The sequence below is a fragment of the Macaca fascicularis genome, chromosome 11 (assembly GCF_037993035.2).
Source record: "Macaca fascicularis isolate 582-1 chromosome 11, T2T-MFA8v1.1".
NCBI lineage: Eukaryota > Metazoa > Chordata > Mammalia > Primates > Cercopithecidae > Macaca > Macaca fascicularis.
Window position 1 is genome coordinate 54,972,169 of NC_088385.1, and position 26,639 is coordinate 54,998,807.

The window sequence follows — 26,639 nt, forward strand, 5'->3', positions numbered from 1 at the left end:
ATTTGAAAATTGAATGGACATTTTCTTTGCTACTCAAGGCAGAGAACTAGAGCCAGCACTTAGGATTTACAGGACTTTTCTTCCCTCTTCCCACTGTGAAAATTCCCTGGTCGAATAAGATTAAATCAACAGGCAGTCTACAGGAAGAAGGCAAAACCATCCACCCTCCTGATTCTAGCCCAGAGAGCACATAGTTTGCCCTAAAGTGGTAAGTCAATTTCTCTTTGTTAACTAAGAGAATGCATATGTTTTTGTTAAATGGGAAAACTAATAGAATTTAGAAATCAGACTAATAAAAGCAAAGAAAAGACCTGTAGTCATTCTAAAATACAGATAAGATGACTAGCTTTAGAAATCAACGAGGAATGAGCCCTGGAAGTAGCCCTGCTAAAATACAAACACAACCAGGATCTTCCAGAGGTCCTTATTAGTGAGACCAGGGTTACCCAGAACCGGAGAGAGAAGGGGAGAATGCACAAGTTGCAGTGTCATTTGTAAGACTCAGCTGCCTATTTGTGCAAGGAGAGAACCAAGTAATTGCATCTGGTTGGGTAGGTGTTTTGCATCAGGAATGCTAGAAAGAGAGGAAACTACACAGACCCTTCACCAGGAGCAAAAAGAGAGAAATCAAAAAAGAACAGCCCATAGCAAAAGTCCCTGTAAGATTAGAGCCCTTTGGCCAGGCATGGTGACTCACGCCTGTAATCCCAGCACTTTGGGAGTCCAAGGTGGGCGGATCACGAGGTCAGGAGTTCAAGACCAGCCTGGCCAAGATGGTGAAACCCGTCTCTACTAAAAATACAAAAAGATTAGCCGGGCATGGTGGCGGGCATCTGTAATCCAAGCTTCTGGGAAGGCTGAAGCAGAGAATTGCTTGAACCCAGGAGGCAGAGGTTGCAGTGAGCTGAGATCGCACCACTGCACTCCAGCCTGGGCAACAGAACCAGACTATGTTTAAAAAAAAAAATCAGAGCCCTTGTCTGCCAGACCTCTCTGACCAAGCACCAGCCCCCATTAGAAACACAAGGTCAGGCCTTACTCTATCCTTAAATGGCCAGAAAAAAACTAGCTGTTTCTCCATCTGATTTTACATATAACCCAGAAAGCCCTGTAATTATGGCATTTTTAAAGATTTTAAAATTTGAGAATTCGGAACTCTGTGATTTTCACTAAGACCTATCTGCTAGGAATAAAATCAGGAAACAACAAACAATAAACTTTTGCCATGTATTTCCTAATGAAGTTGTAGAGACAAAAGCATGTAGACCCACGTTTGGGGAGACATTTGGAGGATAGATGTAAATGACTTTTAATGAAGGGCAACTAAGCCTTAGTGTGAGTTCCTGGAGGCCTCTGCTTACAACTCTGTTGCAATGTAGCAACTCATTCCGATGTCTCACAAACTCACTTCAGAAGTGCTTCTACAGGCCTGTCCATTTCCTTTCTTTTCCATTTTAAATTGATTCCCATTTCCCTTTTCTTCAGCAAGATGGACAGTGAGTAGTTTGCCTTTCATGGTGCCACGCCTTGCAACAGATTTGTTAAGTTAAATTGTAGAAGTGTTCTAAATTCTCTCATTGCTTCCCTCCCCATGTTTTCTGCCTTCACTTTGCTTCTTTCACCTCTTTGCTACCATATCCACTTCAATTTCTCCACATCCCTCGGAAAGTGAGGATCTCTGAAGTACCTGCAGCACCTGAAGACACCTAGCCAAGGCCAAGTATTATGAATATATCCAGACTTGGCATGCCAGACCCCTGTGATGAGACAGATCCCTGTGATCTACAAAAGGTAAGTGTAGGGCACAAACTGTCCTGGAAGGTCCTTCTTATTGGTTAAAGGGAGGTTACTTACTGCATTAAAGGGAGATGTTACTGGGAAGAAACAACTATCTGAGCTGATGGTGCAGGGGTAAAAGAACTTACCAAGCAAATTGTAGGTGCAGAAAGGCAGATTTACTAGAGAAAGTAGGAAAATATTTTGGCTGAGAGGCAACTGGCAGTATCAGCACGAGAGAAGCTGACTGCAAAAAAACAGGCTTGCTGGAGAGTTTATATTATAGAATAGAGTTTATGCTGTATGCTGAAGAGAGCTTTGTGCAGTACTGATAATGCCAAGGTTGCAGTGAGCTAACTTCAGGGTGTCTGGTGATAGTTGGGTACAGGAAGATTGTGAGTTATTTGTGCAGGAGGGCTATATGTCCTGGACCATGAAGAAAGGCAGACTTATAGCTTATCTGCTTTCTTTTTTTGTTTTCCCTTGGTCCTGCCAGCCTGACTCCTTTTCCCTAATTAGGACTCCACAGAAGACATAATAAATAATGAAAATACCAAAAATAACCTCATCCTAATTTTATAGTGGAGGTTTTAATTCCGTATTGTGCCTCCCTCTATATCATAAGACATGATCACCTTCCATGGTCCCTATCCCTTCTTTCTCCAGCTGAGCACTAAAGTGAATCTACTATTCCATTAGAAAAGCTATAACAAAACCAGATTAGACTTGCTGCTCCTCCCCCTTCTCACAGTCACCTTCAATATGGAGATTTAAACAAAGAGTAAAACAACCAGAAATCTAAGGGAAAGACAGAGAAAATGATATGCCAAGCTACCCATGATAATGCTCCTCTGTGTGTATGTTCAAAAGAACTTAGTAATCAAGAAGAACCACGATACATCAGTGGACTGGATAATAACTTCAGCTGTTCCATGGCATTGATTAATCTGAGCTATTTTGCTATTTTAAATGCCTGAAAAAAATTGGACTAACTCTAAACAGCTTAGAGAAGAAAGGGAAAGAATGAGAGATATGAGAGAGAAAGAGGACACACACACACAGAAAGTGAAGGAGAGAGAGAGAGACAGAGAGAGAGAGAGAGACAGAATTCCTATCAGAGAGAATTAGTACTATCATCTATAGCTATAAGTTACAGAAGAGAAAAATTTGAAACACACTGAGCGTCCTGGACTATGAAATAGATGTTTTTTAAGAGGCAAATAGTTATGTATTTATGAGATTCAAAACCTCAAAATAGTTCAATAGCAAGAAAACAACTGAATTTAAAAATAGGCAAAGGACTTGAATAGACATTTCTTAAAAGAAGACAGACAAATGGCCAACAGGTATATGAAAAAAATGCTCAACATCACGAATCATCAGGGAAATGCAAATTAAAACCACAGTGAGATATTGCCTCACACCTATTAGCAAAAAGACAAAAGATAAGTGTTGTGAGGCTGTGGAGAAAAGGGAATAAGTGCACACTGTTGGTGGGAATGGAAATTGGTATTGTCATTTGTTAAATATTATAGAGGTTCCTCAAAAAATTAAAATTAGAACTACCATATGATATATCCAAAGGATACGAAATCAGTATGTCAAAGAGACATCTGCACTCTCACAGTCATTGCAGCATTATTCACAGTAGCCAAGATAGAGAATCAACTTAAGTGCCCATCAACGGACAAATGGGTAAAGAAAATGTGGAATATATACACAATGGAACACTATTTAGCCTTAGAAAAAAAGCAGGAAATTCTGTTATTTGCAACAACATAGATGAACCTGGAGGATGTGATGTTAAATGAAATAAACCAAGCACAGAAAGACAAATACCACATGATCTCACTTATATGTGGAATGTTAAAAAGTCAGCCTTGGAAACAGAGAGTAGATGTCAGATGAGTAGATTGCAAAAACTTTCTCCCATTCTGTAGGTTGCCTGTTCACTCTGATGGTAGTTTCTTTTGCTGTGCAGAAGCTCTTTAGTTTAATTAGATCCCATTTGTCAATTTTGGCTTTTGTTGCTGTTGCTTTTGGTGTTTTAGACATGAAGTCCTTCCCATGCCTATGTCCTGAATGGTATTACCTAGGTTTTCTTCTAGGGTTTTTATGGTATTAGGTCTAACATTTAAGTCTCTAATCCATCTTGAATTAATTTTCGTATAAGGAGTAAGGAAAGGATCCAGTTTCAGCTTTCTACTTATGGCTAGCCAATTTTCCCAGCACCATTTATTAAATAGGGAATCCTTTCCCCATTTCTTGTTTTTGTCAGGTTTGTCAAAGATCAGATGGCTGTAGATGTGTGGTATTATTTCTGAGGACTCTGTTCTGTTCCATTGGTCTATATCTCTGTTTTGGTACCAGTACCATGCTGTTTTGGTTACTGTAGCCTTGTAGTATAGTTTGAAGTCAGGTAGCGTGATGCCTCCAGCTTTGTTCTTTTGACTTAGGATTGTCTTGGCAATGTGGGCTCTTTTTTGGTTCCATAAGAACTTTAAAGCAGTTTTTTCCAATTCTGTGAAGAAACTCATTGGTAGCTTGATGGGGATGGCATTGAATCTATAAATTACCTTGGGCAGTATAGCCATTTTCACGATATTGATTCTCCCTATCCATGAGCATGGTATGTTCTTCCATTTGTTTGTGTCCTCTTTTATTTCACTGAGCAATGGTTTGTAGTTCTCCTTGAAGAGGTCCTTTACATCCCTAGTAAGTTGGATTCCTAGGTATTTCATTCTCTTTGAAGCAATTGTGAATGGAAGTTCATTCATGATTTGGCTCTCTGTTTGTCTGTTACTGGTGTATAAGAATGCTTGTGATTTTTGCACATTAATTTTGTATCCTGAGACTTTGCTGAAGTTTCTTATCAGCTTAAGGAGATTTTGGGCTGAGACAATGGGGTTTTCTAAATATACAATCGCGTCATCTGCAAACAGGAACAATTTGACTTCTTCTTTTCCTATCTGAATATCCTTTATTTCTTTCTCTTGCCTGATTGCCCTAGCCAAAACTTCCAACACTGTGTTGAATAGGAGTAGTGAGAGAGGGCATCCCTGTCTTGTGCCAGTTTTCAAAGGGAATTTTTCCAGTTTTTGCCCATTCAGTATGATATTGGCTATGGGTTTGTCATAAATAGCGCTTATGATTTTGAGATACGTTCCATCAATACCGAATTTATTGAGAGTTTTTAGCATGAAGGGCTGTTGAATTTTGTCAAAGGCCTTTTCTGCATCTATTGAGATAATCATGTGGTTTTTGTCTTTGGTTCTGTTTATATGCTGGATTACATTTATTGACTTGCATATGTTAAACCAGCCTTGCATCCCAGGCATGAAGCCCACTTGATCATGGTGGATAAGCTTTTTGATGTGCTGCTGAATCCGGTTTGCCAGTATTTTATTGAGGATTTTTGCATCGATGTTCATCAGGGATATTGGTCTAAAATTCTCTTTTTTTTGTTGTGTCTCTGCCAGGCTTTGGTATCAGGATGATGTTGGCCTTATAAAATGAGTTAGGAAGGATTCCCTCTTTTTCTATTGATTGGAATAGTTTCAGAAGGAATGGTACCAGCTCCTCCTTGTACCTCTGGTAGAATTCAGCTGTGAATCCATGTGGTCCTGGACTTTTTTTCATTGGTAGGCTATTAATTATTGCCTCAATTTCAGAGCCTGGTATTGGTCTATTCAGGAATTCAGCTTCTTCCTGGTTTAGTCTTGGGAGAGTGTAAGTGTCCAGGAAATTATCCATTTCTTCGAGATTTTCTAGTTTATTTGCGTAGAGGTGTTTATAGTATTCTCTGACAGTAGTTTGTATTTCTGTGGGGTCGGTGGTGATATCCCCTCTATCATTTTTTATTGCATCTATTAGATTCTTCTCTGTTTTCTTCTTTATTAGTCTTGCTAGCAGTCAATCAATTTTGTTGATCTTTTCAAAAAACCAACTCCTGGATTCATTGATTTTTTGGAGGGTTTTTTGTGTCTCTATCTCCTTCCGTTCTGCTCTGATCTTAGTTATTTCTTGCCTTCTACTAGCTTTTGAATGTGTTTGTTCTTGCTTCTCTAGTTCTTTTAATTGTGATGTTAGAGTGTCAATTTTAGATCTTTCCAGCTTTCTCTTGTGAGCATTTAGTGCTATAAATTTCCCTCTACACACTGCTTTAAATGTGTCCCAGAGATTCTGGTATGTTGTATCTTTGTTCTCATTGGTTTCAAAGAACATCTTTATTTCTGCCTTCATTTCATTATGTACCCAGTAGTCATTCAGGAGCAGGTTATTCAGTTTCCATGTAGTTGAGCGGTTTTGATTGAGTTTCTTAGTCCTGAGTTCTAGTTTGATTGCAGTGTGGTCTGAGAGACAGTTTGTTATAATTTCTGTTCTCGTACATTTGCTGAGGAGTGCTTTACGTCCAATTATGGGGTCAATTTTGGAATAAGTGTGATGTGGTGCTGAGTAGAATGTATATTCTGTTGATTTGGGGTGGAGAGTTCTGTAGATGTCTATTAGGTCTGCTTGCTGCAGAGATGAGTTCAATTCCTGGATATCCTTGTTAACTTTCTGTCTCGTTGATCTGTCTAATGTTGACAGTGGGGTGTTGAAGTCTCCCATTATCGTTGTATGGGAGTCTAAGTCTCTTTGTAAGTCTTTAAGGACTTGCTTTGTGAATCTGGGTGCTCCTGTATTGGGTGCATATATATTTAGGATAGTTAGCTCTTCCTGTTGAATTGATCCCTTTACCATTATGTAATGGCCTTCTTTGTCTCTTTTGATCTTTGATGGTTTAAAGTCTGTTTTATCAGAGACTAGTACTGCAACCCCTGCTTTTTTTTTTTGTTCTCCATTTGCTTGGTAGATCTTCCTCTATCCCTTTATTTTGAGTCTATGTATGTCTCTGCATGTGAGATGGGTCTCCTGAATACAGCAGACTGATGGATCTTGACTCTTTATCCAGTTTGCCGGTCTGTGTCTTTTAATTGGAGCATTTAGTCCATTTACATTTAAGGTTAATATTGTTATGTGTGAATTTGATCCTGTCATTATGATGTTAGCTGGTTATTTTGTTCATTAGTTGATGCAGTTTCTTCCTAGCCTCGATGGTCTTTACATTTTGGCATGTTTTTGCAATGGCTGGTACTGGTTGTTCCTTTCCATGTTTAGTGCTTCCTTCAGGGTCTCTTGTAAGGCAGGCCTGGTGGTGACAAAATCTCTAAGCATTTGCTTATCTGTAAAGGATTTTATTTCTCCTTCACTTGTGAAACTTAGTTTGGCTGGATATGAAATTCTGGGCTGAAAATTCTTTTCTTTAAGAATGTTGAATATTGGCCCCCACTCTCTTCTGGCTTGTAGAGTTTCTGCCGAGAGATCTGCTGTTAGTCTGATGGGCTTCCCTTTGTGGGTAACCCGAACTTTCTCTCTGGCTGCCCTTAACATTTTTTCCTTCATTTCAACTTTGGTGAATCTGGCAATTATGTGTCTTGGAGTTGCTCTTCTTGAGGAGTATCTTTGTGGCGTTTTCTGTATTTCCTGAATTTGAATGTTGGCCTGCCCTACTAGGTTGGGGAAGTTCTCCTGGATGATATCCTGAAGAGTGTTTTCCACCTTGGTTCCATTTTCCCCCTCACTTTCAGGTACCCCAATCAGACGTAGATTTGGTCTTTTTACATAATCCCATACTTCTTGCAGGCTTTGTTCATTTCTTTTTCTTCTTTTTTCTTTAGGTTTCTCTTCTCGCTTCATTTCATTCATTTGATCCTCAATCACTGATACTCTTTCTTCCAGTTGATCGAGTCGGTTACTGAAGCTTGTGCATTTGTCACGTATTTCTCATGTCATGGTTTTCATCTGTCCATTCGTTTATGGCCTTCTCTGCATTAATTATTCTAGTTATCAATTCTTCCACTTTTTTTTCAAGATTTTTAGTTTCTTTGTGCTGGATACGTAATTCCTCCTTTAGCTCTGAGAAGTTTAATGGACTGGAGCCTTCTTCTCTCATCTTGTCAAAGTCATTCTCCATCTAGCTTTGACCCATTGCTGGCGATGAGCTGCGTTCCTCTGCAGGGAGAGATGCGCTCTTATTTTTTGAATTTCCAGCTTTTCTGCCCTGCTTTTTCCCCATCTTTGTGGTTTTATCTGCCTCTGGTCTTTGATGATGGTGACGTACTGATGGGGTTTTGGTGTGGGTGTCCTTCCTGTTTGTTAGTTTTCCTTCTAACAGTCAGGACCCTCAGCTGTAGGTCTGTTGGAGATTGCCTGAGGTCCACTCCAGACCCTGTTTGCCTGAGTATCAGCAGCAGAGGCTGCAGAAGATAGAATATTGCTGAACAGTGAGTGTACCTGTCTGATTCTTGCTATGGAAGCTTCCTCTCAGGGGTGTACTCCACCGTGTGAGGTGTGGGGTGTGGGTCTGCCCCTGGGGGGGATGTCTCCCAGTTAGGCTACTCAGGGGTCAGGGACCCACTTGAGCAGATAGTCTGTCCGTTCTCAGATCTCAACCTCCGTGTTGGGGAGATCCACTGCTCACTTCAAAGCTGTCAGAGTCATTTGCGTCTGCAGAGGTTTCAGCTGCTTTTTGTTGTTGTTGTTGTTGTTGTTGTTGTTTAGCTGTGCCCTGTCCCCAGAGGTGGAGTCTACAGAGACAGGCAGGACTCCTTAAGCTGCTGTGAGCTCCACCCAGTTAGAGCTTCCCAGCTGCTTTGTTTATCTACTTAAGCCTCAGCAATGGCGGGCGCCCCTCCCCCAGCCTTGCTGCTGCCTTGCCTCGAGATTGCAGACTGCTGTGCTAGCAATGAGGGAGGCTCCGTGGGGTAGGACCCTCCCGGCCAGGTATGGGATATAGTCTCCTGGTGTGCCCCTTTGCTAAGATCCTTGGTAGAGCGCAGTATTGGGGTGGGAGTTACCCGATTTTCCAGGTGTTGTGTGTCTCAGTTCCCCTGGCTAGGAAAAGGGATTCCCTTCCCCCTTGCACTTCCCAGGTGAGGCAATGCCTCGCCCTGCTTCAGCTCTTGCTGGTCGGGCTGCAGCAGCTGACCAGCACCGATTGTCAGGCACTCCCCAGTGAGATAAACCCAGTACCTCAGTTGAAAATGCAGAAATCACCTGTCTTCTGTGTTGCTCGCTGGCGCTGGGAGTTGGAGACTGGAGCTGTTCCTATTCGGCCATCTTGCTCCGCCCCTTAAGTTCTTTAAAAAATCTCCAAATTGCTTTCCACAGTGGCTGAACTAATTTGCATTCCCACCAACAGTTGTTGAGGTATCTCCACAACCTCAACAGCAACTGTTATTTTATGACTTTTTAATAATAGCCATAGTGACTGGTGTGAGATAGTATCCCATTATCGTTTTGATTCGCATTTTCTGATGATTAATGATGTGGAACATTTTAAAATATTTGTTGACTGCTTGTATGTGTTCTTTTAAGAAGTGCCTATTCATGTATTTTGCCCACTTTTTAATGAGGGTTTTTGTTTTTTTGTTTATTGGATTGCTTAAGTTCCTTATATATTCTGGATATTAGATGTTTGTTGGATGCATAGTTTGTGAATATTTTCTCCCATTGTGAAGGTTGTCTGTTTACTCTGTTGATAGTTTCTTTTGCTATGCAGAAGCTCTTTAGTTTAATTAGGTCCCACTTGTCAGTTTTTGTTTTTGTTACAATTGCTTTTGAGGAATGTCATAAATTCCTTCCCAAGGTCAATGTCTAGGATGGTGTTTCCTAGATTTTCTTCTAGGGTTCTTATAGTTTGAAGTCTTATATTTAAATCTTTAATCTATCTTGAGTTACTTTTTGTGTATGGTAAAAGGTAGGGGTCCAGTTTTATTGTTATGCATATGGCTAGCCAGTTATCCCAGCTTCATATATTGAATAGGTAGTCCTTTCCCCATTGCTTATTTTTGTCAACTTTGTCAAAGATCAGATGGCTTAGGTGTGCAACTTTATTTCTGGGTTCTCTATTTTGTTCCATTGGTCTATGTGTCTGTTTTTGTACCAGTACCATGCTGTTTTGATTACTGTAGCCTTGTAGTATAGTTGGAAGTTGGGTAGTATGATGCCCGTGGCTTTGTTCTTTTTGCTTAGGATTGCTTTGGCTACTTGGGCTTTTTTTTGTTATTGTTGCTCCATATGAATTTTAGAATAGTTTTTTCTAGTTCTATGAAAAATGATATTGGTAGTTTGATAGGAATAGCATTGAATCTATAGATTGCTTTGACCAGTATGGCCATTTTAATAATATTGATTCTTCCAATCCATGAGGATGGAATGTTTTTCCATTTGTTTGTGTCATCCACGATTTCTTTCAGTGGTGTTTTGTAGTTCTTCCTGTAGAGATGTTTCACCTCCTTGGTTAGATACATTCCTAGGTATTTTATTTTTTTGCAGCTATTGTAAATGGGATTGCATTCTTGATTTGGCTTTCAGCTAGAATGTTATGGTGTGGAGTGGCGTTACTGAGTTTTGTGCATTGATTTTGTATCCTGAAACTGTACTGAAGTTGCTTGTCAGTCTAGGAGACTTTTGGTGAGTCTTTAGGGTTTTCTAGGTATAGAATCATATCATTTGTGACTAATGATAGTTTGACTTCTTTTTTAATTTGGATGCCCTTTATTGCTTTCTCTTGTCTGATTGCTCTGGCTAGCACTTCCAGTTCTGTTGAATAAGAGTGGTGAGAGTGGGCATCCTTGTCTTGTTCCAGTTCTCAAGGGGAATGCTTCCAGCTTTTGCTCGATCAGTACAATGTTGGCTGTCGGTTTGTCATAGATGGCTCTTGTTATTTTGAGATATGTTCCTTTGATGCCTAGTTTATTGAGGGCTTTTTTTAAAAATAATAAAGAGATACAGGATTTTATCAAAAGCTTTCCTGCATCTATTGAGACGATCATATAGTTTTCATTTTTTATATACTTTGCATAGTATTTAAAATGGTATCTTAAAATTACATTTTCTATTTTGTTTGCTGGTAACAGAAATGCAGTTAGATTTTTGCATATTGATTTTGTTTCCAGTAACTTTGTTAAATTCTATTAATTTTAATAATTTTTTTGTGCATCCTTTTAGTTTTTATGAAGACAATCGTATCATCTGTAAATAGAGTTTTATTTTTCATTTCTAGTTCTTACATTATTTTTTCTTTTCCTGCTTTACTGTACCACCTAAGATCCTTAATATAATCTTAAATAAAAGTAGGGATAATGGTTACCTAGGCTTGTTTATGATCTTATAGATAATGCTTTTAATGTTTCACTACTAAAGATGATGTTTGCTATGCGGTTTTGATTTAAAATCACTTTAATAGCTTATGGAAGTTCTTTTCTATTCCTGGTCTGCTGAGATTTTTTAAAAAAAAATTACAAGCAGACATGAATTTTCAATAAAATAGATGGTCTTCCTGCATCTCTTAAGATGATTATGTGATTTTTCTTCATTTTCTGTTCCTGTGGTAATTTATATTAATTCATTTTTTAATGTTAAATCAATCAACTTCAAGGCTGGCACAGTGGCTCATGCCTGTAATTCCAGCACTTTGGAAGGGTGAAGTGGAAGGATCACTTGAGGACAGGAATTCGAGACCAGCCTGTGCAACATAGCGAGACCCCATCTCTAAAAAAATTTTTTTAAAATTAGCCAGGCATGGTGATTCACGCCTGTAGTCCTAGCTACTCAGGAGACAGAGGCAGGAGGACCACTTGAGCCCAGGAGGTTGAGGCTGATTGCACCATTGCACTCCAGCCTGGGTGACAAAGAGAGACCTTGTCCTGTCTCTAAAAAATTAAATTAAATTAAAAAATAAAAATAAAAAATCAACTTTGAATTAGTGGGATAAACTTTACTTTGGTCATAATATAAGGTATTATCTTTTAAATATATTGTAATATACAATTTGCTAAAATTTTGCTTGGGAAATTTGCCACTATGTCCAAGAGTGAAATTATATTTTTTTGGTGGGGTGGGGCAAATTTTAGTATCAAAGTTATATTTGCATCACTAAAAAAGTTGAGGTGCTTCCTTGTTTTCTACTGTATTCAAAATTAGCATTTTTTTCCTTAATTGTTTGGTAGCATCTGCCCTAAAATCATGTCTGGCTTTTTATTTATAGAAATATTTTTAAACTCTTCATTTAATCTCATGCCTATATGTGTGTTTATGTTTTCTGTTCTTCAACTTGGAGAATTATATTTTTCTATTAACGTTTCATTTATCTACAGTATCAGATTTAATGGCATGAAACTTTCCATAGTATTTTCTTAAAAATATTTAAAACATATATTAGTTTTCTATTGCAGTGTAACATTACCACAAATTTAGTGGCTTATATTAAATGTACCTTATGGTTTTTTGCTTTATCTTATCTTACAATATCTTAAAGTTTAGCTTACAATTTTTCTCTACTATTACAAGTGAAAATTATCTCACCATTTCCATGGGTGGGGAGTCTGGATATGAACTAGCTGAGTCTTCTGCTCAGTCTCACTAGGTAGAAATCAAGGAGTCAGCTGGGGTTGCCATTCTCATCTGAGGCATTGGTCTTCTTCCAGGCTCACTGGTTGCTGGCAGAATCATTTCTTTGCAGTCGTATGACTTACTAGCTGTCATCTGGGGATTGGTCTCAGCTCCTAGAATTCCTGGCCACACAGCCCCCACAGGCAGTTCACAGCATGGATGTTTGCTCACGCCAGCAGGAGCATATCACTGTGACTTACAACCCTTCTCTAGTCTGCTACAATGGAATTTTAGACAAGAATTTTTTTTTTTTAATACTTTAAGTTGTAGGGTACATGTGCATAACGTGCAGGTTTGTTACATATGTATACTTGTGCCATGTTGGTGTGCTGCACCCATCAACTCGTCATTTACATCAGGTATAACTCCCAATGCAATCCCTCCCCCCTCCCCCCTCCCCATGATAGGCCCCGGTGTGTGACAAGAACATTTTATATTTTGACTTGCATCATTGAGAAAAACACTGTCAACCTCATTGTGTTCCTTTGAAGGTAACCTGCCTTTTTTTTTCCCCAGGCACCTCTTAAGTTTTTCTCTTTGCCTTTCATTTTCAGAAGTTCTAGTGATGTGTCAAGCTATGGCTTTCTTTTTATAAATAAAATATTTTGGAGATATTTAAGGCCTCTTTAATCTGTGGACTGATGTCTTTTTCAGTTTTGGAAAATTCCAAGCTGTTTTCTCTTCAAATACTGCTTTTGCTCTACCCATTCTTTCTTTCATCTTCTTTATGACATACCTTCCACTTTACCAATTCTTTTTTTCTTTTTTTTTTCTTGAGACAGGGTCTTGCTTTGTTGCCCAGGATGGAGTACAGTGGCATGATCATGGCTCACTGTAGCCTTGACTTCCTGAGCTCAAGCTATCCTCCCACATCAGCCTCCTGAGTAGCTGGGACTACAGGCTTGCACCACCACGCCCTGATAATTTTTTGTATTTTTTGTAGAGACAGGGTTTTGTCATGTTGCCTAGGCTGGTCTTGAACTCCTGGGCTCAAGCAATCCTCCCATCTCAGCCTCCCAAAATGTCTGGATTACAGGCGTGAGTCACTTACTTTACCAGTTCTTTCATCAGCTACATCAGCTGTTTCCTTCCTTCCTTCCTTCCTTTCTTTCTTTCTTTCTTTCTTTCTTTCTTTCTTTCTTTCTTTCTTTCTTTCTTTCTTTCTTTCTTTCTTTCTTTCTTTCTTTCTCTCTCTCTCTCTCTTTCTTTCTTTTCTTTCTTTCTCTCTCTCTCTTTCCTTCCTTCCTTCCTTCCTTCCTTTCTTTCTTTCTTTCTTTCTTTCTTTCTTTCTTTCTTTCTTTCTTTCTTTCTTTCTTTCTTTCTCTTTCTTTTCTTTCCTTTCTTTCTTTTCTCTCTTTCTTTTCTTTCCTTTCTTTCTTTTCTCTCTTTCTTTTCTTTCCTTTCTTTCTTTTCTCTCTTTCTTTTCTTTCTTTGCTTTCTCTCTTTCTTTCTCTCTTTCTTTCTTTGACAGAGTCTTGCTCTGTCGCCCAGGTAGGAGTGCAATGACATGATCTTGGCTCACCGCAACCTCTGCTTCCCGGGTTCAAGTGATTCTCCTGCCTCAGTCTCCCTAGTAGCTGGGCCCGCCACCACTCCCAGCTAATTTTTGTATTTTTAGTAGAGACAAGTTTCACTATGTTGGCCAGGCTGGTCTCGAACTCCTGACCTGAGGTGATCCACCTGCCTTGGCCTCCCAAAGTGCTGGGATTACAGGTGTGAGCCACCATGCCCGGCCACATCAGCTATTTCTAATGTGCCTAAATACATAGTGAATGCTCCTGGATCTTGGCCCTAAAATTCTTCACTGCATATTTAGTTCTTTAATGACCTTATTGTAGATATTTTAAAATGTGTCGAGCTTTTGGTTGTTTTTATTGAGATGATTGATCCAAATTACCTGGTCTATAAATATTAGAATCAGAAGCCCCCCTTATAAATCAGTCTGCAACATCTGTGCCCCTTTCATTTTTAATATTGTTTATTTAAGCCTGTTTTTTAAAACATAAGTCATGCCAGAGGACTGTCAAAGTATTAATTTCTTTGACCTTTATTAGTTTAATCTTTGAATTTCATTGAATCCATCTATCATGTGCATTTTTTCTTCCTTTCACTTTCCTTGCATAATGTATTTTATTCTGTGATTAAGTTGTTTGCTAATTTTTAAAATTTTAACTTCTTTTAAGAGAAAGTTCTGCCCTAATGACTGCCCTAGCTATATTCCACAAAATTATGTGTAGTTTCATTGTTATTTTGGGGTTCACAAATTTTTCTAATTTTTGCTATAGTTCTTTTGCTGAAAGCCAAACATGGATATTTACGAGTTTTCCATTTAGAAGACAGAATTTACTTTGTCTGTGTAACCTCAATGAATAAGGCCAAAACCAAAGAGAAGAAATATAGGAGAAAAAATTAACTGATTTTTTAAATTAAAATGCACCAATTATACCTGACTCCAGTTTAGGGAATATACTACAAGCCCAGCAGGGAGAAAGGAAAGAAGATAGAAATCCATTTTTATTTGAATGGATCACTGGGGCCAATTGCACTCCACCTACTCTACAGCCAAAAAGAGTTTATTCAATTAATAGGTGGGTGCCTGTTATGTTGTAAGTATTGTGGTATGTGGCAGGGATACAAAATGACACATGGAAACTCTCTCCCTTCCCTTATTGGGATTCTCTTACATCCCAAGTCATCCTTCTATCAGGAAGATAAGTAAGAATATAGAGAATCCATGACATATGGACATTACTAACAGAAAAGGATATGTTTATCAGTAGAAATATTTTAAAGTCTATCATCTCCAAATAGGGAATATACCTCCTTGTGAAGGGTCATGGAACATTTACAAAATACTACTGTTGACATATTAGACTATAAAGAAAACTGAAATGAATTCCAGAAAGCTAAAACAGTTCAGACTATATTCACTACACTAAAACTAGACATTAAAATTCTGTTTATTTCTTAAATTTTCTTAAACACTTCTTAAACTTCTGTTTCTTTTCTCCCCTTGAGATATGAGGAAAGGAGAGCAGGTGTCAGCTTGTGTATGGGATTTTCCTTAAGAATATTCTTTCATGTTTTTCTTTTCACTGCAAGAAAAGAAATACATTCATATGGAGTATTTTAAATTTAGAATGTGTTGTTTTGATTAAGTAAATTGTAGATAATATTTTTCTGGTCAGGCAGCAGTGTCATGCAGTCTGTGCACTGCATAGAGGCTCCTGAAGGGAAGAATAGATGCTGAAATCTGGCCTGCACTCAGCTGACCAAACTGTGTATCCTGGCGAGGGGCTATGTGAGTACAGAAAAAGCAGTTCTTCGTGTATGTTCATTGCAGCACTATTCACAATAGCAAAGATATGGAATCAACCTAAATGCCCATGAGTGAAAAACTGGATAAAGAAAATGTGGTACGTATACACCATGGAATACTATGCAGCCATAAAAAGGAGCAAGATCACGTCCTTTGTAGGGACATGGATGGAGTTGGAAGCCGTTATCCTCAGCAAACTAATTCAGGAACAGAAAACCAAACACTGCATGTTCTCCCTTATATTTGGGAACTGAATGATGAGAACACATGGACACATAGAGGGGAACAACACACACTGGGGCCCACTGGGGGCTGGCAGGAGGGAGAGCATCAGGAAGAATAGCTAATGGATGCTGGGCTTAAATACCTAGGTGATGGGATGATCTGTGCAGAAAACCACCATGGCACACCTTTACCTATGTAACAAGCCTGCACATCCTGCACATGTACCCCTGAACTTAAAATAAAAGTTGAAGGAAAAAAAAGTTGTGCCTTTTTTCTGATTCTTCCCTGAGTGGGAGTGACTTTTTGTAATTAGCCCAAAGTTTCCATATGTGTTAGAGAAGCCTTGCTGGCTAGGAAGTTCTGGACATGAGAATATTTCAATTTCAGCATTTAAAAGTTTTTGTCTCATAAGATTGATGAAGTCTTTGAATAACAATAAAAATGCCTATGTTACTCTAAGTGGGTTTTAGGAACAAAAGGGCAATAAGGCATTTCCTGGCATGCAATGATACTCAAAAGTGTGGCCTACAGACCACCAGGAGCCACCTCACCTGGGAGCTTGATAGAGATGCAATCTGTTGAGGTTCACCCCAAATCTAGGGAATCATGAACTCCAGGGATGGGGCTCAGCAATCAGTGTTTTAACAAACCCTCCATGGTATTCTGATGCACATTAAATGTTGAAAAAAAAAACACGCAGGGGTGGACAAACCATGGCCCTCAGGCCAAATATAGCTCACTGCCAATTTTTATAAAGTTTAACTGTAACAGAGCCACACCCACTGATTCATGTATTGTCTATGGTTGTTTCCCACTACAACAGCAGGGCTAAGTAGTTGCCACAGAGACCATATGGCTTATGAGTAGGGCAACCAGATTTATCAAATAAAAATATAAGGCACCCAGTTGAATTTGAGTTTGAGATAAATATAAACTTTTTTTTATTATGAGTATGTCCCATATGCAATATTAGTAACCCAGCACACTAAATCTATAATACTTACTATCTGGCCTTTCATAGAACAAATTTGCTGACCCTTGTCTACCATAATGACCTTAGAGTGAACTTGCTTCTGACGGAGCATGGAAGGAAGCAATGAAAAAAGCCTCACTCCTGGTTGCACACCTGGGATTCTGTACCTGACAGACACCATCCATCCTTTTAGCTGATGCATTGAATCCTAACTACTCCCTTCCCAGGAAGGTTCAAGCCAGGAGATCAGTCTGCTTGGGATGGAAGGGTATCTGGTGCCAGTTCTTCTTCTGCTTGTAAAACTCAATAGATCAGTTACTTTTCCTATTGTAAGTTTCTAGTGTTAAACATATTCAATTAAGTCTTACCAAGGACATGTTTTAGAAGGATTGTTCAATTCAGAAGTGATTCCATGACAATAATAAAACTGACATGATTATGAAAACAACCCCACCTACTAGAAAATTGAAAAACTAAAAAGTCATTCAAAAATAACTCTTACATTAAACAGGAACTCAAAACAATTGTAAGCAATCTTAAAAAAATTGGATAAAAGTATCATATATTAATGAATACTGTACACAGATATTTATTGTAGGAAAACTTAATAGCCTGAAATACTTCTATTACTTAACGAAAATAATAAGGATAAATGAACTTAAATGAAACAAAACAAAATGAAATTGCCGAAGAGATTAGAAGCATATAAACAACATTAACAAAGGGAAGACCAGAAACAGAAAATTTGTAAAGATCAAAGCAGAAATTGTTGAGTAAGAAAACAGAAAAAGGGTTGTATATTTTCAGTAATTTATCTATGTCCTCTAGGTTTGCTAGTTTATGTGTGTAAAGGTGTTCATAGTAGCCTTGAACAATCTTTTTTATTTTTGTGGTGTCAGTTGTAATATTTCCCATTTTGTTTCTAATTGAGCGTATTTGGATCTTCTCTCTTTTCTTGGTTAAGTTTGCTAATGGTCCATCAATTTTGTTTATGTTGTCAAAGAAACAGCTATTTGTTTCATTTATCTTTTGTATTTTTTTGTTTCAATTTCACTTAGTTCTGCTCTGATTTTTGTTATTTATTTTCTTCTGTTGGGTTTGGATTTGATTTGTTATTGTTTCTTTAGTTCCTTGAGGTGTGACCTTAGATTATGTATTTGTACTTTTTCAGACTTTTTGATGTAGGCATTTAAGGCTGTGAACTTTCCTCTTAGCACAGCCTTTGATGTATCCCAGAGGTTTTGATAGGTTGTGTCACTATTACCATTCAGTTCAAAGAATTTTCAAATTTCTATTTTGATTTCATTGTTGACTCAATGATCATTCAGGAGCAGGTTATTTAATTTCCACGTATTTGCATGGTTTCAAAGGTTCCTTTGGAGTTGATTTCCAATTTTTTCCCACTGTGTTCTGAGAGAGTACTTGATATAATTTCAGTTTTCTTAAATTTATTGGGACTTGTTTTGTGACCTATCATATGGTCTGTCTTGGAGAAAGTTCCATGTGCTCATGAATAGAATGTGTTTTCTGTGACTGTTGGGTAGAATGTTCTGTAAATATCTGTTAAGTCCATTTGTTCTAGTGTATAGATTAAATCCACTGCTTCTTTGTTGACTTTCTAGCTTAAATCAAGAAGAATTAGAAACCCTGAACAGACCAATTACAAGCAGCGAGATTGAAATGGTAATACAAAAGTTACCAAGGAAAAAAAAGTCCAGGACCAGACGTATTCATGGCTGAATTCTATCAGACATTCAAAGAATTGGTAACAATCCAATTGACACTATTCCACAAGAAAGAGGAAAGAGGGAATCCTACCTAAATAATTCCACGAAGCCACTATCACCCTAGTACTAAAACCAGGAAAGGACATGACAAAAAAGAAAACTACAGACCAATATCCCTGATGAACATAGATGCAAAAATTCTTAACAAAATATTAGCTAACTGAATCCAACAGCATATCAAAAAGATAATCCAGCATGATCGAGTGGGTTTCATGCCAGGGTTGCAGGGATGGTTTAACATACACAAGTCAATAAATGTGATATGCCACATAAACAGAATTAAAAACAAAAATCACATGATCATCTCAATAGATGCAGAAAAAGCATTTGACAAAATCCAGCATCCCTTTATGATTAAAACCTTCAGCAAAACTGGCATACCAGGGACATACTTCAATGTAATAAAAGCCATCTATGACAGATTCACAGCCAACATAATACTGAATGGGGAAAAGTGGAAAGCATTCCCTTTGAGAACTGGAACAAGACAAGGATGCCCACTCTCACCACTTCTATTCAACATAATATTGGAAGTCCTAGCCAGAGCAATCAGACAAGAGAAGGAAATAAAGGTCATCCAAATTGGTAAAGAGTCAAACTGTCACTGTTTGCTGATGATATGATCATATACCTAGAAAACGCTAAAGACTCATCCAGAAAACTCCTAGAACTTATAAATAAATTCAGCAAAGTTTTAGGATACAAAATTAATGTACACAAATCAGTAGCTCTGCTGTACAGCAACAGCAAACAAACTGAGAATCAAATCCTTTTACAATAGCCACAAAACAAACGAACAAAAAAACTTAGGAATATACCTAACCAAGGAGGTGAAAGACCTCTACAAGGAAAACTACAAAACACTGCTGAAAGAAATCATAGACACCACAAACAAATGGAACCACATCTCGTGCTCATGGATGGGTAGAATCAATATTGTGAAAATGACCATCCTGCCAAAAGCAATCTACAAATTCAATGAAATTCCCATCAAAATACCACCATCATTCTTCACAGAACTAGAAAAAAAAAATCCTAAAGTTCATATGGAACTAAATAAGAGCCTGAATAACCAAAGCAAGCCTAAGCAAAAAGAACAAATCTGTAAGCATCACATTACTGATTTCAAACTATACTATAAGGCCATAGTCACCAAAACAGTATGGTACTGGTATAAAAATAGGCACATCAACCAATGGAACAGAATAGAGAACCCAGAAATAAACCCAAATACATACAGCCAACTGATCGTCTACGAAGCAAACAAAAACATAAAATGGGGAAAGGACACCCTTTTCAACAAATGATGCTGGAATAATTGGCTAGCCACATGTATGAGAATGAAACTGGATCTCCATCTCTAACCTCATACAAAAATCAACTCAAGATGAACCAAGGACTTAAATCTAAGACCTGAAACTTAGAAGTTCTAGAAGATAACTTTGGAAAAAACACTTCTAGAGATTGGTTTAGGCAAATACTTCATGACCAAGAACCCAAAACCAAATGCAACAAAAACAAAGATGAATAGCTTAGACTTAACCAAACTAAAGAGCTTTTGCACAGCAAAATGAAGAATCAGCAGAGTAAACAGAAAATTCACAGAGTGAGAGAAAATCTTCGCAATCTATACATCTGACAAAGGGCTAATATCCAGAATCTATAAAGAACTCAAACAAATTAGCAAGAAAAAAACAAAGAGTCCCATAAAAATGTTGGCTTAAAAGAAGATATACAAATGGCCAACAAATATATGAAAAACTGCTCAACATCACTAATGATCAGAAAAATGCAAATCAAAACCACAATGTGATACTTACTCCTGCAAGAATAGCCATAATCAAAAAATAAAAAAATAATAGATGTTGGCATGGATGCTGTGAAAAGGGAACACTTCTACACTGCTGGTGGGGAAGTAAACTAGTACAACCACTGTGGAAAACAGCGTGGAGATTCCTTAATGAACTAATAGTAGAACTACCATTTGATCCAGCAATCCCACTATTAGGTATCTACCCAGAGGAAAAGAAGTCATTATACAAAAAAGATACTTGCACACACATGTTTATAGCAGCACAATTCGTAATTGCAAGAATATGGAACCAGCCCAAAGGTCCATCATTCAATGAGTGGATGAAGAAGTTGTGATATATATATATATGTGTGTGTGTATATATATATACACATATATATACATCAAATATCTATCTCACATATACATATCTCAAATATATATCACATATATATCTCACGTATATATCTCACTTTATATATATATATAAAATGGAATGCTACTCAGTCAAAAAAAGGAATGAATTAATGGCATTCACAGCAACCTGGATGGAACTGGAGACTACTATTCTAAGTGAAGTAACTCAGGAATGGAAAACCACACATTGCATGTCCTGAGTCATAAATGGGAGCTAAGCTATGAGGATGCAAAGGCATAAGAATGATACAATGGACTTAGGGTACTCAGGGGAAAGAGTGGGCGGGGGTGAGGTATAAAAGACTACAAATAAGTGTGGTGTATCCTGCTCAGGTGATGAGTGCATCAAAGTCTCACAAATCACTACAAAAGAACTTACTCATGTAACCAAATACCACCTCTTCCCCAAAATTAAAAAAAAAAAAAACCCGAAATAGAATAGAATCAATAAATGAATTCAAGAATTGATCCTAGGAAAAAGCCAATAAACGCCGGGCGCTGTGGCTCATGCCTGTAATCCCAGCATTTTGGGAGGCCAAGGTGAGCGGATCACCTGAGGTCAGGACTTTCAGACCAGCCTGACTAGCATGGAGAAACTCCATCTCTACTAAAAATACAAAATTAGCTGGGCGTGGTGGCACATGCCTGTAATCCCAGCTTCTCAGGAGGCTGAGGTAGGAGAATTGCTTGAACCTGGGAGGCGGAGGTTGCGAAGAGCTGAGATCACACCATTGCATTCCAGCCTGGGCAACAAGAGCAAAACTCTGTCTCAAAAAAAAAAAAAGCCAATAAAATAGACAGATTACTGTCTATCTAATAATTAAAAATGAAGTGGTAGAAAGAAAGCAAAAATACACAAATTTTAAAAGGTGAAATAATCACAGCCACAGAGAAAATAAAAATAATTATGCAACAGTACTTTGCGAGACTCTATGGCAATCACTTTGAAAGCCAGAAGGAAATAGGTAATTTTCTGGGTTAATATGAGTCACTAAAATTCATTGAATAAAAGATAGAAACAAATTAAACAAATATATTGAGTGAAATGAATATAATACAGTAGTTCTGAACCTTGGCTTCACACTGTAGTCACTTGGAGAGCTTTTAAATATCCCCATCCCCAGGATGCATACCAGACCAATTAAAATAACATTGGAGCTAGGCATGGTGGCACATGCCTGCAGACTCAGCTACTCAAGAGGCTGAAGGGAGAGGATCACTTGACCCTGAGAGTTCAAGTCTGCAGTGAGTTATGATTGCACCACTGCACTCCAGCCTGGGCAACAGAAGAAGACCCCATCTGTTAAAAAAAAAAAAAAAGGAAAGAAACACTCAGGTATTAATATTTGAAGAAAATCTAATTGACAAGTAATAATTATATATTTCTGAAAAACAATGTGATGTTTTGATATGTCAGCAAAATGACTAAATCAAGCTAATTAATGTATCTACCACATCACATAGGCAACAGTATTTATTTATTTATTTATTTTTACTTTTTTAACTTTTATTTTAAGATCAGGGGTACCTGTGCAGGTTTGTGACATTGGTAAACTTGCGTCATGGGGGTTTCTTGTACAGATTATTTCATTACCCAGGTATTAAGCCTAGTACCCATTAGTTATTTTTCCTGATCCTCTTCTTCCTCCCACCCTCCACTCTCCACCCTCTAATAGGCCCCAGTATGTGTTGTTCCCCTCTATGTATCCATGAGTTCTCATATTTAGCTCCCACTTTTAAGTGAGAACATGTGATACTTGTTTTTCTGTTCCTGTGTAAGTTTTCTAAGGATAGTGGCTCCTAGCTCCATCCAAGTTCCTGCAAAGGACATGATCTCATTCTTTTTTATGGCTGCATAGTATTCCATGGTGTATATGTACCATATTTTCTTTATCCAGTCTGCCATTGATGGGCATTTATGTTGATTCCATGTCTTTGCTATTGTGAACAGTGTTGCAGTGAACATACATGTGCATATGTCTTTATGATAGAATGATTTCTATTCCTTTGGGTATACACCCAGTAATGGGATTGCTGGGTCCAATGCTATTTCTGTCTTTAGTTCTTTGAGGAATCACCACACTGTCTTTCACAATAGCATCAGTATTTTTAAAAGCTCCCCAGGTGATTTCAGTGTGCAACCAAGTTTGAGAGCCATTCAAATAGAGGAAGTTAACAAAAGGCTTTGCCTCAAAATAGCTCCAGGCCCTGATAGCTCCATAGGTAAATTTTAAATCTTGTAGCAGTTGGATATTTTCTTTTTTTTTTTTTTTCTTTTTTTTTATTTTTTGAGACGGAGTCTCGCTCTGTCGCCCAGGCCGGAGTGCAGTGGCCAGATCTCAGCTCACTGCAAGCTCCGCCTCCCGGGTTCACGCCATTCTCCTGCCTCAGCCTCCCGAGTAGCTGGGACTACAGGCGCCCGCCACCTCGCCCGGCTAGTTTTTTGTACTTTTCAGTAGAGACGGGGTTTCACCGTATTAACCAGGATGGTCTCGATTTCCTGACCTCGTGATTCGCCCGTCTCGGCCTCCCAAAGTGCTGGGATTACAGGCTTGAGCCACCGCGCCCGGCCAGCAGTTGGATATTTTCAAGGCTAATGAAACTGCAAGGACAGAAAAAATAAAGATCGCTGATTACTTTCACAAAGTCATGAAACCATTGAGGCTAAAACTTGAAAAAGTATACAAAAGAAAATTATAACTAAGATAATTTATTAATAATGGTGAAATAGACTAAATAAGTTATTATCAAATGGAATTCAGCATTGCATTCAAAGAATGGTACATCATGACCAAGTTAAATTCATCTGAGGGATTAAAGTTTCTTCTAATAGGGGGAATCCCACTAATACAACTCACTATATTAATATATCAAAGATGAAAAACATCTAATTAATTATATAGATGTTTAAAAGGCATTTGATAAAATTTGATGTTGATACCCAGTTCTTAAAAATTTTTTAGTAAAATAGGACTAGAAAGATGCTTCCATGTCCTAATTAAAACTAAATTGACGTAACTAATCTAAATCAAAATAATTACATACTGTGTGTTAGGTATTGTTTGTTCTATGTGTGTTATTAGTAGTAATCCTTTTAAGCTTCACAGTAATCCTATGAGGTAGGAGTTCTTCTTTTATCCTCATTTTACAGATACAAAGAAAGGGTCAGTAACTTGTCCAAGGTCACACAGTAAGTGGTAAAGCTCAAATTTAAACCTCAGGGGTCTGATTCCAGTGGCTGCATTATCAACTAACTCTTCACACTGCTTTAAGCTCCTGGGCGCCCTGCAAGTACTAGCCAAAGCATTTAGACGAATGAATTAAATGAGTGGTGTGCTGGTTAAGTGTTTAACAAATGGCTCTTGGTGGAGGTACCTTATTTGTAGCATTTGCCAATTTTCATGGTATAAACACTCCCACAATGACTTATTTCAAGTTACCGATGAGACATCACTAATCATAGAGCTGGGAAGAGATATTAGTTAGGTCACTATTATACAGTTTTCCTACCGTACGGATACAATAGACAGAAATAATCTTGAGAGTACAGATAATAGTAAAATATAGTGACAAAATTAGGAAGTGATGAATTTTAAGAATTTATTACCTTCGTTTTAAAATATTAATAATGGCTATGTTTAACAATCAATCAAAACTCTTGAAATTTAACAATTGGCTCTTGAGAGCTGGTACCACCTGGCTCCACTACATCACTTGGAATGAAAATGAACAGGCAAAATTATTATTTGAAGATGATATTTATGGGAATAGGGTGCATTTCTGCCCCTCTCTTCATGTCTCTGCCTCAGCCTGTAGGGAGGCCAGAATTTCTACCTAAACTTTTCACATCAGGAGGAAATAACAGGTAACAATTCTGACCCTACTGTTCATCTTTGCCCTAGAAATAGTCTTCATATCCCTCAAATTGGGCACTGGTTACATATATTATGGCATGTACACAAAATGGGACAATTTTGTGGAAATCATGTCTTACCTCATTCTGTTGCTCTGACTGGGAATGATCTGTTTGTTGCAGAATCACTGCAACAGGTGCCAGAGAGGACTCACGGAGCTTGAAGATGAGCTAGCCCAGGCAGGACATCTGATGTTGGCACCCTCTTTGGAAGTGAAGCATATATAATCCCACATGAAATCTCTCAAGCCATTCCAGATGCATGTCTACTCAGATAAAGGTTATTTACCTATTAATAGTAATTTATAGTTTACAAAGCATATTCCTATATATGATCCCATCTAACTCATAAAATTATATGAAATATATACTATCTCCATTTTACAGATGGGGAAACTGAGCCTCAAAGTGATAAAGTAACTTCCCCAAAGTCATGTAGCTAGTAAATGAAAGTGATGAGACTCATATCAGGTTCTTCTAAGTTTTTAGAGCACTTCGTCCACTGCGCCAAGATGTCTAGGACAGAAACACCACAACCTCCTAAGGTAGGTTATGCCATTAATATTCCACTTGGGTGGGAATACACATACACACACACACACTATAATTCACACTTCCTTATAGTTATATTCCTCACTCTTCGAACTTAATCCGTGGTAAAGAATTATTTATTATGGCGCGGTAGAAGGAGCCCCTTTGAGATTTGAAGACACTGATTAACCATTTTAGTGTTTTTTCCTCAGGCAAAATATTCATGGTCTCTTTTACCATAACTTGCTGTCCTTATTTCCTCATTAAATTTCAAGTTTCCACAAAATAAGAAAAGAATCAACTAAAGAAGAAATGGAAGACATGGAGCAAAGTGTAAGAACAACTAAGTAAACATGTACATTTTGCATTTTTAAAAAATTCAGTGGCTACAATACCACTGGCCAACAGGCTGATCAAATAATCCCTGAAACAAAGAGTTATATGTTATGGAGGGGATTGAATCAGAATACAGAAAAGAGAGATTTGAGAGGTTAAGACAAAACATCCCGGGAAATACCCCTATTAAAATATGGTAATTATCTGTTCTCCATTTCTTTCAAAACAGAATGGGAAATAGAGGTAAATACAGCAAGAGTATTAGTCGGTTAGACAACAGGAATATTTTGCTGATTTTGTTTTGTTGTTGTTGTTTTGTTTTTGTTTTTGAGACAGTGTTTTGCTGCGACACCCAGGCTGGAGTGCAATGGCGCAATCTCGGCTTACTGCAACCTTGGCTTCCCGGGTTCGAGCAATTCTCCTGCCTCAGCCTCCCTAGTAGCTGGGACTATAGGTATGCACCACCACACCTGGCTACTTTTTTTTTTTTTTTTTTTTTTTTTGTATTTTTAATAGAGACAGGATTTCACCATATTGGCCAGGCTGGTCTCGAACTCCTGACCTCAAGTGATCTGCCTGCCTTGGCCTCCCAAAGTGCTGGGATTACAGGCCTGAGCCACCACGCCTGGCCTTTGCTGATTTTAATGAGGGATTTAAAAGCATCAAAATGACTGAACAAAGGAGCAGTGAAAAATTTTTCCTGGGGTCTTTGGAAAAAAACAGATTCCAATGTGTCGGATCTTTCAAGGCAAGATAGTCCAGAGGAATGAATGGACCGGAGCCTTCATGTCCTTCTGTTTTCTGTCTTGTTTAATAGTATCACGGCACATCCACTCATTTAAGTGGGAGCCTGAATGTCCTCTTCCACTTCTCCCTCACTCATCTCCATAGCCTTTCATGCTATCATTTAAAACTGCCTTCACCCTTCCCATGCATCCTACAATCCAGTTACTATTTACCACACACACATTCATTCATTTGCCTTTTTTTTTCTATAACCTCATATTAGAAGTGATGATGTATTTGTTCATTCGGTTTTTATTTGGTGCTACTATGTGTCCTCCTCTCCCTGC

At 38.1% G+C, this 26,639-nt stretch overlaps 1 long non-coding RNA gene across 2 annotated transcripts; it reads left to right on the forward strand.

Moving 5' to 3' along the window:
* The first annotated feature begins 1,185 nt into the window (after positions 1–1,185).
* Positions 1,186–20,436, forward strand: LOC135966222 (uncharacterized). 2 transcript variants are annotated; one of them, XR_012420183.1, is made up of 2 exons: positions 1,186–1,791; positions 18,413–20,436. It is a non-coding gene; the product is annotated as an uncharacterized lncRNA (long non-coding RNA). The 2 variants fall into 2 exon arrangements; XR_010579377.2 differs by lacking the exon at positions 1,186–1,791 and adding an exon at positions 8,474–8,601.
* Positions 20,437–26,639: the final 6,203 nt, after the last annotated feature.